Below are 11,049 nucleotides of genomic sequence, written 5' to 3'. Positions count from 1 at the left end.
TTTTTTACCAATTTAACTTTACCGATCCTTAGTGTTTGCAGTTTTATTTATTAAAATTGAATCGATTCCGAAATCTACATTTTCTTCAGATTTGGGCCAGTCCTTCAAAGTAACTTTATCTCGTCCCAGTAGTACATAATTGTACAAAGAAAAATATCCTCATTATCAAAACATTCACGTAGGTATCCGTATTCCGCCTAAAAAGGCTCTTAGATTGAAATTGGAGTGAGAGAATGCAAAATGGCTTCCAGCGACTTTCGAACTTTGAAAATTCTAGCTAGCCCCACAGTAATGTATTTTGGGTACTAGACGACGATATGTATCATATGTATGATACATACTTATATTAGTGAAAACGAGCTGAACTACGAATAAAATTGAAATCAAGATCAAATTTTTCGAGTTGCAAGCAACATTACGCTTTAGGATTGAAATAAGTAAATAAATGGAATATTTTTAAAAACATACGACCCCAAGGCAGACCAAAAAAGCGATGGCTCGATGTCGTGAAAGCAGATATGAGCGTGAACGGGCTCACACGAGACGACGCCCAGGATCGCGCAAAGTGGAGAAAAGCAAGTAGGAAAGCGGACCCTGGCAAAGGCCGGGATAACGCTAGGTAGAAGAGAAGATACAACCGAATTGATAACCTCCTCCTTTTGAGATTTGGAAGTTCGTTACAAAGGTATGGGGCATCAGTGTTAGTAACACTCATAACGTTACGAAAACATTAGCTGTATATACTAATAAAGGTTACCCTTCGGATTCAGATTGCGACAGCATTATACTGCAGTATTTGCCGCTGATTATAGGTATTATTAGTTATGCTCCTCTGCATAGCAAATTTATGCAAAGGGTGTCGTATTTTTCTGTAGCTGAAGTTTTCAATAACCATAAAAATATGAATACCTACTTACCTCCCTAACATTCAGTCTAGCCTGATATATATTACCGACAAATAGTATTAGCAAAAGTTAGATCCAATTCGCCCAATAACTAAAAGCAAATAAGATTCTATTCCCCATAAGACAGAGTTGAAAATTGAATGGCGAAAGTTGTATTTGGACTTTATACAAGTATCGTTATATTTGCAGACGTCCAGACGTCTTCCGTGGCGCGAATGGAAATCTTTTTAATTTGATGTCAGTGTATGTCCTGTCAGAATAACATTTAGAAATCTTTACTTTAAAAATTGAATTAAAGCAAACAAAGAGTTATTTATTGTAAAAGAGTGTTAAGTCTAAGAAAAAAACTGAACTAAATGGCGCTATGCGACGCCACATGTTTTGTGAAAACTGAATTGTCAAATGTCAACTTATGAGAAACAAAGTTCCCGCATAATGTTCGGGGCCGTACAGATGTACATAATTGTTTTCCATCGTACTTTTTCGAAACGTTCGTATTTGTCATGCTACTTCAGTCAACATCAGTACTTTTTCTACCGAGACTGACTGAAATAGCAAGACACGTTCGTACGTTTCCGTGAAAATACGATGGAAAATAATTATGCATTACATCTGTATCGGGACCGACTAAGTGAAATTCTAGAATTCCTCGTGATTCAATGGTGGAACTAAGATAAACGTAAAATTCATTATAGTCCAAGTGGTCGGATAGTGAGGAATTAAAATTTCTTGTCCTTTTACAGTCAACAACAGAGCTATGAATACAGGCAAAGTGCCAAAAATATGTATACACGACCTTAATGTACAGGCAATAAAGTACTGTATACATATTTATGACACTTTGCCTGTATTCATAGCTCTGTTGTTGACTGTACATCGGGCAAGCCTTTCAAACCTCGTGGCTGGAAGGAAAAATACCTTTTACTTATAAAAACTGAACAAAATCAAAAAGCCATAAGGAGCACGTTTCTGCCATCTGTGTTTTACCGCCGTCTGTGGAACATCCTTTTGATTTATGCCTTAATGCAGTGTTTTTCAAACTGTGGGTCCCGACCCCCTGGGGGGTCGCGAAGCCTCTGCCAGGCTTAAAAGAAGACATAAGCGAAACATTTTGTTCGTACTAAGGGGGTCGCGTCATGAAAATGTTTGAAAAACACTGCCTTAATGCATTAAGCACCCCCTACAAAGCTAGCATAATACGCAGTGAATTTTCTAAAACCACTTCAATTATACTAGTACCTACACTTTATTATTGAAGAGCAAAGAATGTCAGCTCTTTCATTACCTATTTGCAAAGCTCTATAAATATCCAACATTTGACATTAAAGTATTTATTTAACACAAGTAATTTTGACAGTTATTAAAATGTAACGAAAAAATAATTCAGTTCATCATTGTAAAAGCGACTATAATATTGAGAAATTACACAACGTCTTACGTCATAATTTTATCAACATCGACTTATAGTATGTTTCACTTGTCTTCGCACTTTTTAAACGTCAAACCAAATTGCACTCGTCGAACCGGGGAATAAACAAAAATTGTATTAATTAACTGAATGGAAAATCTGCATAGCAACCAGCATATGTATGGGATGCATACAGAGTTACTGCGTTTTACCTCTGAGCAGCAATGCATGCGAGATACGAGAATTTTTCAGAGTAGTGACGATATGTCCCTTATTCTTGCATCATGTTAGCTGGTCTCTTAGGTCCTTGAACAGTTTCAAAGCCCCCGAGTGTAATTTGAAATCAATCTTATTTATTTACTTAATTAATCAACGTTGTTTTCCCAGATTTTCCCGGATTTTCCCATTATCTTCAAGGTGATTCTCAAGAAAAAATAATCCATGCGTCTTTAGGTATTTAAATAAAAGTAAACAATCTACCCTCAAATGGCTCCTTAGGCCAGTTGAGGGTAGATGAAAACATTACATGACCAAATAATGTAGGTTAAAATCAGGTCGTTCAGTGACTGATCCAGGCCGTTTTATATTTGGTTGGTTAAGCACTAAATGTTGTAACTACCCAAAAATGTACAAATTGTTTGTTTAATTTAAATACCTTAAGATGCAGACTTATACGAAGATTCATTGAGCGATGGATAGCTAAGTTTAAGGCGTTAAGATCTCGCTTTCATCAAAAATAGTGATAGTATTTAAAGATTTCGGTAGAGTGCGGATCATTTTACGGAGATAAGCGATTTCTATTATTTATTTGTCTACCAATAATGTGACTTTGACCCTCTTAGACCCAATGCGAATTCACCCTTTGAATTATTGAAGACGTACTTTGGGATTTTGTTTCTCTTACATAACCTCGTATCTCTGACTACAACAATTTGAAAATGAACTTTATGTGCACAATATACCTAAGGTAGTTTTAAGAATGAGGTTAAGAAAATTGCGAACAAAAAACGAACTTTTTAATAGTTATCTACTATATAATAGTGCTATTCCCTTAAGTGTTTGGTAAATCATTAAAAATATTCCGTTCCCATATAGAACATTGTGTGAATGCTCAGTAGATATGAATAGAATAGAAATAGAATAGAATTGATTTATTCGTAAGCACAAACAGTCGGTACAATACATTATATAAAAGAAAACACAAAATAAGATTAAAGTGCCACGAAATGGCCCCATCTCAGCATGTTGCTGGTGGCTTCCAGCACATCTGTAAGAAAACATTTTACACAGATATTCAGAACTAGCTTCTACCCGTAAAACTAATAACTGTTAGAGTATAATCACCCAGTGGAGCAAAGTATTCATATTTTACGGTACTCAATAATTCTGATTACAAAGTTTCGATGCAAATTTCAAGTTCAATCGATGTAGGGGCATGCCGGTCATTAGAAAAGCTATCAATATTCATGAAGGTCCGGGGTACCGCATCTACAATTAAATTACCGCAAGCAGTACATTAAACAACGTAGCCGTGCTAATTTCACCGGAATATATAATACTAGCGACCCGGCGGCTTCGCACGGGCTAGACAAAACTTTAACAAATTATACAATCTTATATTATTATCTTCCTCAATCACTCTTTTGATAGGTGAAAACCGCATGTAAATCCGTTCAGTAATTTTCGAGTTTATCGCGAACATACATAGGTACACACAATCAGACGGACGCGGCGGGGGACTTTGTTTTATAAGGTGTCATTTTAACCACCAGGGTAAAATTTTAACCACCAGCCTTACTCCGTGTAGTGACTTTATAGGTCATACTAAACAACTTTTATTATGGGACATACATTCCGGCTGATGTGATGCCGCTAGTGATGTACCGACTATTGATTTGGCCGACTAGCCGACTAGCCGACTAATCGGCGCTCGGCTAGCCGATTAGTCGGCCGACTAGTCGGTTAGTCGCCCAGATCATTAGTTTGGTCTAAGTTTGGTTCAGATGCACTAAAAACAATCGTTTTACCCCTTTCGTCGCGCTATTTATCATATAGTAACGCTAAAAACTAAAATAAAATAAATAAAAAATCCTAAGGCTATATTTCATATTTCATACGACGACTGGATAATCGGACATAAGAAAGCGACCGTGTGGTCGCTAATTCAATAATTCGAACAAAAGTTTACGTAAGCACCCTAAATAGGAATTTGGGTAAAATAGATGAAAAGCTTATGAAAATATGTGCTGTTTATTTCTTTTTGCCCTGCCCAACTAGCAAATCTATGTGCTATAAAAGTTGAGAGCACGTTTTTATTTTCGCTTTTTGGTGCTATAAAAGGTGTAAAAACAGTCGAATAAAAGTCCTGTAAGCGTTTACTCAACGCGAAAAGGCGCACTTATACAGACTAAAAGTGTTATAAAAATCGAGTAAGCGCTGTATAAGAAGCAAATCGATGCTGCAAGAGTTGAGTAAAAGTGGATAAAAGCGCTTCTAGTGTTTTAATAGCAACGATAGTGCTTTTATTCGACTATTTGTTCTATAAACATTAGCAATTTACTATTACTCAGTGAAAGTGTTCTATAAAAGCAGCCGCACTGCTTTTTCTCAGCAAAAATGTTTCGTAAAAGTAGCCGAATTGCTTTTACTCGGCATTTTAAATGTGTAAGAGTGCAGTAAATGCTTTTATTCAACTAATATGTGCTAAAAACGATCTCAGGTAAGCGATTATATTACAATTATTTTATTATGTTTGAGGCCTAATCGTCTTCACGTGTCTAATAAAACAAAAAGCTTAGGTACTTAAGTATTTTTTTACTGCTGTCATCCATGACAATTATTTTTACCGTGATTGTGTACATAAGTTTTGACTGTCTGTAAGTACACGTAATACAGTAAAACCTAGCGCGAAAAATACTTTATTGATAAAACCAAAGGCACTGGTTCATATATATTCATGGGCCGTCTATTTTCTTAAATTTCAATAAAAAAATATTTATTAAAATAAGTAAAAATTTGCTTACACGATCTAGTTTCTCTTATATCTCATTAATTCGACTATAAGTCGAGTAACTGCGTTTACTGCTACACTTATAGCACATGATGTCGCCATGTTTATGGATTTATAGTCCGGTGGCCGACTGCATGAAACCCTACCTGATAAAAAAATAGAAAAATCCTACTCTGTAGGGGTAGCTGACTTTTAGCAGCTTCAACTGCTCTTGGACGGCCGTGGCTTAACTTGGCAAATTTTGCGCAAGTGGCAAAAAAGTGGTACAAATATTCATCAAAAAACAAAAGTGGTCAGCTACATCCTGTGTTGGCTGGTTCCTGTGTCCGACCGAATTTGTGGTACCAAGTGAGCTACAATTTACCTCATCGAAAAATAGAATGTCACTTGTATGGTAGGATAGCTGCCATTGACATTTTTTTTAATGCGGACGGACTGCAAAAGCTGCCAGGCTAAGGTGAGACCGACCAAGACATACGTCAACAAATTTAATGTAGGTATTACAATCAGTTTTTTTCATTCTATTTTTCGATGAGGTAAATTGTAGCTGTCACGTTGTGCCACAAATTCGGTAGGACACAGGAACCTGCCAACACAGGATGTAGCTGACCACTTTTGTTTTGCTGTCCTCAATTCTATTATACGATGGGGTTTTTTTTTATGATGAATTTTTGTGCCACTATTTTGCCATTTGCGCAAAATTTGCCAAATTAAGCCGCGGCCGACAAAGAGCAGTTGATGCTACTAAAAGTCAGCTACCCCTACAGAGTAGGATTTTTCTATTTTTTTATCAGGTAGGGTTTCATGCAGTTGGCCACCGGACTATATTGAAACGACAACATGGCTGACTTGTGCTGTTAATGTAGTTCAAAACTCTTTAAAAGTACTCTAAGCTGAATACATTTTGAATAAAACCTGTAAATACACTTCAGCTCCTATAACAGCGGTTTGAACCCCATTACCCGAATTATGATATAAGCGCGCTGTTACAGCAGCATTGTTGCCAAATGGTTATTGGATTGCTTTTAATAAGCTTTTATAGCAACAGAGAAGAGAATTGAGTAACAGTTGTATTAAAGCGCCTTATTCAGACAATTAGCTATTCTATAGCTGTTATATGATTTTAATAGAACAATTATGCTGAATAAAAGTGATTTAGTAGCGCTAACTCAGCATTTATTAAAAGGTGGAATAAAAGTGCTAAAAGATAGTGCTATAAACGTTTATACGACATGATTATAGCACTAATTAGCGAAAATTGCTAAATAGTCGAGTTAACCGCTATTATACGATATATTGGTGTTTCAACAACCGTAACTCGGCTGTTATACGATTACAGGCTGAGTAAATCAATTCTTATACGACTATTTTGCTAGTTGGGTGTTTTTCTGTCACTTGTAAAGTGCCGACTAATCGGCCATTTTTTGCCGACTAGTCGCCGACTACAAATGAGACTACATTCCTAGATGCCGCTGATTTCCATGGGAGAGACAAATAATTTTTCGCGATTTCGGCATTGGTCCTATAATAAAAGTTGTTCATTACGATCTATAAAGTCACTGCGCAGAGTATGGCTGGTGGTTAAAATTTCATCACCCTGTAAGGTGTCTGTACATTTTGGATTTTGAAAAATCACTTCACCGGAAGTTTTAGCAGCCTTATTACTAAAATATTTCACCCGCAGTTTATTTGAACATTATCAGTTGTAGGTATTATTCGCAACCTGACTTCATTATACTGCATAATGACAATATTTTGACTATAATTTTAGACTTAATGTAAACCATTCATATTAATAGCCCAACGGGAGGTATTTGACACCTGTTCATTATCTCGATAACATTTATTAGAATTGTTGAGATGTTTTGTATTCAGTTCAATAATACGGACGGAAATTGAAGTACTTAAGTACCAGACCTCTTATCAAGTTATTAGTGATGCAATTTAACATAGGTATCGGGTGGAACAGAATGAGGGAATTTTATGCAAACGGGGAATTCAAGGCTACGTTCTTTATTTTTCACTTATTAATCACGTTAATATTTCTAACCGTGTTTGAGATACCTACAGTTTGTTAAACATTAGTGCAAAAATCTGTATGTTTCAATTCAACCCTAGGAAGTAGATCCGTTGAATGACATGAATGGTGTGTCAATTTAAAATATACAGACTTTGTAGGGTTGTCAAAAATATTTAATTTTAATGATTTTGTTCGATTGTAGATCACTTAGATCTCTGCGTGATCGAATCAGAAATGAGGCCATCCGCAGCAGAACCAAAGTAACCGATGTAGCCCTCCGAATCGCTAAAGTTAAGTGGCAGTGGGCGGGGCACATTGCCCGTAGAACCGATGGCCGTTGGGGCGGAAAGGTTCTCGAGTGGCGACCACGTACCGGAAGGCGCAGCGTGGGTAGACCCCCCACAAGGTGAACTGACGACCTGGTTAAGGTCGCAGGAGTCCGCTGGATGCGGGTGGCGCAAGACCGGTCATTGTGGCACTCTTTGGGGGAGGCCTATGTCCAGCAGTGGACGTCCTTTGGCTGATATGATGATGATGATGATGAGATCACTTAGATAACACTATCCTTTCAGCTCAGTGTCTAGAAATATTCCACTCTGTATATACCGAGACCAATAGGTTATCTATTATTTTGAGTAAGGCCTTTTTCACACTAGTTATCAACTGCGATGCTACCAAACACGCTGGCACGTGTATTTAAATGACGGTCTGCACATGGCGCGCAACTTTTCCAAAACTAGTGTTTAACTGTGACGCAGTTAATTTCGCTTGACTCACAGTGTACGTCTATTGCCAATTTGCCAACCAGTTTATGTTGCGTCGCCGTCAGCCCGTGTGAGAAAGGTCTTAATAGAAATGAAAACAAATATAAAAGTTACTATAATGTATGTATGTATGTAAACACTTTATTGTACTTACATAAGACAGGTTAAGATACAATTAAAAGAAAATATACAATGTACAAAGGCGAACTTATCCCTATAAGGGATCTCTTCCAGTCAACCTTTGAGCAATTGAGAGTAGACAAATGAAAATGACAGACAAACGAACACATGTACAGAAAAGTAAATTATGGTTCAATTATTACCCAAGTAAATAATTAAAAACTTTAGCCTTTATACTTACATAGGTACATACATAGTACTGCTTTTAATATGAATATTATATATGCTTTATTATGTGAAAAATATTTTTCTAACACTTTATACTTACGGATTATTTTTACGTCGTTTTCTTGTCGTTTTAGTTTCAATATTTATTTTCCCGGTTTCAACGTCAAATTACGCCTTTTCCTACTGACGGCAGACCTCAAGTATGTAGACATAAAGATACCTCCGTATTGTGTATTACAAAAGCACCCCTTCAACACGTGACTGCTGTCAAGCACCACCCGAGCTTGACATTGACTTTCCTGAAATTGACATTGACATCGCCATTGTGCCCAGCCCACGTTTCCTTGTACGATCGAACTTGAACTCCACAACAATCCAATTTGAACCTTATCGCTCGAACATAAGGTTGATTAGACAACGCGATGTCGTCGCTATAAATAGGGAACCACGTTGTATGTGCGTAAGTGACCAGTTTAAGTAGATCTCTGTGACGAGAGAATTTGTATGAAATTAGAGGTCAGGTTTGTGGTTTGGGAACACGTGTTCGTACCATGTTATTTCGCGTGTTGTTCTGTTGGATTTTCAACTTTATTTCAAAGAATGAAGGGTATAGAAATAGTGTATTAGGCCTAAATTATACAATATTATTCAGATATGATACTACATGTATGGATACGGGTACCTATACGATTATGCTTTTATTTTTCGGTACATTTATATTAATACATTTGATTTGATTTTTCTTACTTACTGCTGTGGCGCAACGACCCATGCTACTCTGTCCAAAGCCGTTTCTGTCCAGTCGACGGCGCCGAGTTCGCTAAGGTTCGGTAAGGTTAGGTTCGCGCAGTCTGGATGGCTTGTACTCTGGAGTACCATTTGGCCGACGACTGTCTGAGCGCCCTAGGTACGCTGGAGTGAGAAGGTAGTACCAAACTTTAGCTACAAAAACGGAAATATCGCTATATATAAGTTTTAACATAGTAATCAGAACTATAATCTTTACAGAGATAGTAAGAACAAATTATTTGTGATCTCTTATCTTACTGTACACTACATACGATAAGTCGATCGAAGTTTGTTTTTTTTTTATATTAACCAAAATGCTAATTTTAAAAGAGGTAAAAAAATATTGGCAGCGGTGGGATTCGAACCCACGCCTCCGAAGAGACTGGTGCCTTAAACCAGCGCCTTAGACCGCTCGGCCACGCTACCGTGTCCAGAAACTGTGAAATTACTGGCTACTTTTTATAGGGGTTTTCTACTTTTTGTTTAGATTTAAATGATGCATGAACTATAGGCAGCATAGGAGCCGTCAGATTTTTGGCGCGAGGCGTAAATGACAAATGTGTCGTTTATGCTTCCGATATAGCCCACAAGATGGCAGAACCTACTATGCACAAGGAAACGTACCGACGAGAACGGTAGATGGTAGCACTTGCTTTCGCAATGTACTACATGTGCACATATGTTTCCGATTCAGGCCACAAGAGGGCAGACCCTCCAACGCGTACGGTCCCTATTTTCTAAACGTTTGGAAAAAAAATTGTGTCTACTTCGGTCTACGGACCGAACCCCCCCCCGTACCCCCTAGTGTAAATTTCATTCGATGGCGTGACGTGACGTACGTGTTTGTGTATGCGTGTGTCATTCTGTATTGGATTTGAGTTTCCAAAATCGCACGTTGTACAAAATCCCATACAAAAATAGACTTTTTGGTCAGTCTATCGAGTTTAGTAACTAATACTCGTTAGTCGACTAAATTACTAACACAGTCCGAACCGACCTAATTTATTTTAAATCATGTTATGCTTGTCACGTGTATATGAAACTTATAATTTGATTTGTTTTTAGCAGGTATTACTTAGGGGAGAGGCCTTTGCCCAGCAGTGGGACACTATAACGGGCTAAATAAAAAAAAGTACCTACCTACTTCAAAAAATCACTTAGGTACTTACTTACTTATAATTTTGCGATACCCTACCAGGGTCCATGTGCCTATATGTTACTACATGTAATATAAATATGTACATTGAATGCAAATAAAGATCTCTATATATTTATCTATCAAAAATATAGCTGCTGGGTATATACGAGTATCTAGCAAAAAGCTGAGATTGGTACCCATTGCCTATACCACAATTTTTGTGCATGTTTTGTATATTTAGTCTTTCTGAAATGAAGTGTATTTTGTTTTTCTCATGTGTATTATCTTTTTTTTTTTTAGTTTGGTAATTGTGGCAACAAAACATTTTTTTTTATCTATCTCTATCTCTATTTCACTGAATGAGTATAGTTTCCCAGCGGGGAGCAAAGTAGAGCCATTTTACGGGATCTATAAAGTAGTCTATATTTACCCTAAGTTCGTATAAAATACAGTGAAACCTGGATAAGTGAGACTTCAAGGGACGAGCAGATTTGTCTCACTTAAAGAGGTATTCCACTTACCCAGGCTCTCAGTTAGCCAGGTACAAATAAATTTCTGTCTCATTTACAGAGGGTCCCATTAATAGAGGTGAGAATAGAGGATATATCTCAGTTATAGAGGTGGTTAATATGGTATTTTGTAATTAAGCTTAGAATAAATTTAATTT

The 11,049-nt window shown here is 37.1% G+C and overlaps 1 non-coding gene across 1 annotated transcript; it reads right to left on the bottom strand.

The window, feature by feature from the left end:
- Positions 1 to 9,588: 9,588 nt before the first annotated feature.
- Trnal-aag (transfer RNA leucine (anticodon AAG)) lies at positions 9,589 to 9,670 on the bottom strand. The gene has a single exon. It is a non-coding gene; the product is annotated as a tRNA-Leu (tRNA).
- Between the last annotated feature and the right edge of the window lie 1,379 nt (positions 9,671 to 11,049).

Source organism: Cydia splendana, chromosome 11 (genome assembly GCF_910591565.1).
Source record: "Cydia splendana chromosome 11, ilCydSple1.2, whole genome shotgun sequence".
Taxonomy (NCBI): Eukaryota; Metazoa; Arthropoda; class Insecta; order Lepidoptera; family Tortricidae; genus Cydia; species Cydia splendana.
This window is presented reverse-complemented; position numbering and strand designations above follow the sequence as displayed.